Below are 4,113 nucleotides of genomic sequence, written 5' to 3' on the forward strand. Positions count from 1 at the left end.
ATAGTTTTCTTGTGAACACGAGATCTATCAACTGAAACCACAAATGTGCGGTTGGCTCTTGTTGGTGGCTCCGTGCATTTGTATTTCTATATTTCTATCTTTTGGTAACCAAGTGTTGCCCATTCTTACACTTGGCTGCACCATACTGATGATGGGCCAAAAGCTCGAAACACGTGTCTATGGTTTGCCACTTTCATGAGTGCTATGTCCGATATTAACTTTTGTTTATATATATATATATATATATATATATATATATATATATATATATATGCATTCAGTTTTCATTAAGAGTGGATTTGATGTATTTAAATCTCTATCCCAACTCTTACTGATACATAAGATCATTTTCACGATTTTTCATACTTTTTGAAAAATAGTTTTTGAATTCTTTTGTTTTACCTCAATTAATTTTGCATGCTGTTTCCTGTACCAATGAATCCAAATAAAGTATTCATGAATCGTTTTTTTGTACAATGGTTGTTATAATAATAAGAAAGTATCGATTGTTTTTCTCTCCGAATGTATAAGTAACAAAACTTAATAATCCAGTTGGTATTCCACTAATATACACGAATAGGTAGAATATTATTTACACAGCTACAGCCAGAGATTCTAAAAACTTACTGGAAATAAACCATATAGAGGGCGCTCAAAGCAGTGAGTTTCGGTATTCCACAAATATTGGTGTGTGTAGCAACATGCATGAAGGGTCTTAGTGGCATCTTACACATTGAAACTACGAAGTAGGTATAGCCAGACTCGTCATCAGCTGAACTATGCGAAAATCAACGAAAAAATTGTGGTATGAGCGTGCAAGTATACCACAATTGTGAAGTCTGCCACAAATACTGTTTTTTATATACACAGTGTTCCACTAATATATGTAAACGTACACACACACACACACACACACACACACACACACACACACACACACACAAAATCTCATCTGAAAAAAATTCTGAACGATCCATGCACCAGACCCTTCAAGGTCACATCGCCTTGATGTTACTAAACAACAACAAAAAAAGCAATTGATACGTCATAGTGGTGGGGGGAGGCCCAGAACCGGCTGTAATCTACTACTAATGTAATATGTATACAAAAATTTAAAATAAGTTTGTTATGTTAATGCGATATAATATGTTTGTCCTTTACTCTATGTTGAATACCATATCAGTAAAATATAATCTCTATCCTAACTATATTTTCTTATTTTTCAAATTATAAGTATAACGTTATAATTATATAATAATAATAATAATAATAATATTTATTGGCAAAAATACATTGTTCAATGATACAAATTGTACGAGTCAATTTCCAAATAAATATAGAATTCCCACAGAAGGATATACCTGTGCGTGGGGTCTGCAGAAATTTGAATACTAATGAATACAATTTAAAATATAAAGTGGTATGAGTAAATAAATAAAAGGTAAGACGTTTTAAAATTATATCAGACATATTATTTTAATTATATCATCAATCTTCTTGTATGAATATGTGAATCAGTTTCTATGCATGTCACTATGATAGTAAACATTTTTCATATCAACGTGTTGGTGTATCTGAAGCCTTGGCAAGCCTAAGACCCAGGTTTTGAGTTTGTTCTTAAATGAATTATCACTCCTGATATTTTTTATATGATGTGGGACGAGATTATATAACCGAGGAGCTAGGTATGAGTAAGACCTTTGAAGGATGTTTTTCCTTGAATTCGGGACATATGAATTATTTTTTTGTCGAGTTTCATATTGGTGTTCTATTATCCTTAATTCATGTCTATTATTATGTTGTCTTATTATAGTTTTGAGAAAGTAGAGTTGTCTTATGTCTAGAATTGATGTTTCTTTATATAATGAGTCGGTCGGGTAAGTTCTTTTTTTGAGGTGGATAATTTTCAATACTGATTTTTGTGTTTGTTCTAGGTGTTTCAGAAAAGTTGTGTTTGCTGCTCCCCAAGCAATTATTCCGTATGTAAGGTGGGTTTCGAACAATGCATAGTATAGCATTCGCATCTGGGCTGTTTGTAGGTATGGTCTCACGTATTTTAATCTATATGCAACAAATCGTAGTTTTTTGACTAAGTAATCAATATGTGCATCCCATTTTAGATGTGCGTCAATATATATACCAAGGTATTTCAATTTATCCACTGATGAAACGGAAAGTTCTACGTCATCGTATTTTATTGAAAGTGATTTGAAATCTGGTAGATTCTTGGCATACGAAGTGAAGGTAATGTAAAATGTTTTGGATATATTTATACTCAATAATTTACTTTCGAACCATTTAATTATTATTTTGAAATTTTTTTCTGCTTTTTGTTTCAGAGAATTCCAGGATTCCGATTGAAAAATGATTGCAGTGTCGTCAGCAAAGCTGATTATATCACCTTCCACATTCAGTGAGAACATATCGTTCAGGTAGATGTTAAAAAGTAGCGGACCCAAAACGGTTCCCTGAGGTACGCCGTACTCAACAGTGTGTAGGTCACTCTTGACGTCTTTAATTTTTACACATTGTTTTCTTTGATTCAGATAACTGCACAATAGTGAGTACGGTAGACCTCTGAATCCGATGATGTCCAGTACTTCTAGCAGTTGATTGTGACTGACAGTGCCAAAAGCTTTTTTCAAATCTACGAATATACATAGGGATGGTACATTTTCATCTACGTATTTACTAATGTGGTTTGTGAGAAATGATATGGCGTCTACAGTTGATTTGCCCTGTTGAAAACCGTACTGATTTTTAGATAAAATATTATTTTTATTTAAGTATGCGCTGATTCGCGATTTCAGGATAGACTCATAAATTTTCGCGAAATTTGTAATAACAGATATTGGACGGTAGTTCTCCAGTTTGGTTCTATTTCCAGATTTAAATATTGGTGTTATAATAGCAATTTTGAAGGGGTTTGGACATATTCCACTACTGAAAGACCAGTTTATCAGGTAAGTTAATGGTTTTGCAAGTTCTTTAGCTATTAATTTGATAGTTTCTGCTCGGAGATTGTCGATTCCGGGACATTTTTTATTTTTTAGGTTCTGTATAGTTCGCTCGATTTCTAATTCATTGGTTTCTTCTAGGAAAAAGGATTTAATTTTTCTATTTTTCAGATAGTTTTTTCTGTAATTTGGCCTTTTAAGAATGTCATTTGCTAGGTTTTGACCAACTTTCGTGAAATATCCGACGAATTCATTGGCGATTTGTTGGGGATCATTAATTTTTTCACCATCTTCTAAACAGATTTCTCTTATTTCTTCTTTATTATTTCTTTTGTTAGTAATTTCATTTATTGTTTTCCACAACTTTGAGGAATCTCTTTTATTATCATCAATTTTTATTTTATAATAGTTAATTTTAGATTCATCCATTACTTTTTGAAGTTTATTTTTATATTGATTGTATTTTGTTTGATTCACTGCAGTTGGATTCGCCTTCATTGTTTTATACAATTCGGTTTTTTTATGTATCGACTTAAGTATACCATCAGTAACCCATGGGTTCCTTTTGGTATCTCGTCGTCTGATTTTCACAGTACTTGTACTCAGTTCCACGATTTTGTTCACTTTTTCAATTAATATTTCAGTAGCAGCTTCAATATCATCTGTTGAGTAGACTTCTAACCAGTTCTCACCAGCTATGTTATGTTTTAGTTTTTGATTGTCTATGAATTTTTGAAATTTTGGATATTGAGGTGGTTCACTTTTTGTTTCAGGTGTGATAATTTGTAATATGATCGAATAGTGGTCTGTAATATCAGTTTCAAGGATGAATGGATTGAATTTGAGTAAACTATTTGAAGTATTTTTCACGAAGCAGTGATCAATACAAGTGCCAGAGGTGAATCTAGTTATTCTGTTGATGTAGGATATAAATCCCTGAGTATTTAGGACATCTAAGTAACTATTTGTGATGTCATCGTTTTCCATTATGTTGATATTTATGTCTCCTAAAAGAATATGTGTACTTATATTCCTTTCTTCACAATGTTCCAGGTATTCTGATAGACTTTCAATAAAAGCATTTGTAGACGTAGATGGTGGTCTGTAAATAGATGTTAATGATATATTTTTATTGTAAAGTTTGATTTCAGTTTGT

The 4,113-nt window shown here is 32.1% G+C and overlaps 1 long non-coding RNA gene across 1 annotated transcript; it reads left to right on the forward strand.

Annotated features, from left to right (window-relative positions):
- Positions 1-1,256: 1,256 nt before the first annotated feature.
- On the forward strand, positions 1,257-3,910 carry LOC141487088 (uncharacterized). Its single transcript, XR_012468193.1, has 3 exons — positions 1,257-2,244; positions 2,340-2,432; positions 3,731-3,910. It is a non-coding gene; the product is annotated as an uncharacterized lncRNA (long non-coding RNA).
- Positions 3,911-4,113: the final 203 nt, after the last annotated feature.

The sequence above is a fragment of the Leptinotarsa decemlineata genome, unplaced genomic scaffold (assembly GCF_025532065.1).
Source record: "Leptinotarsa decemlineata unplaced genomic scaffold, Ldec_3_MD MMD2_tig00078363_RagTag_RagTag, whole genome shotgun sequence".
Classification (NCBI taxonomy): domain Eukaryota; kingdom Metazoa; phylum Arthropoda; class Insecta; order Coleoptera; family Chrysomelidae; genus Leptinotarsa; species Leptinotarsa decemlineata.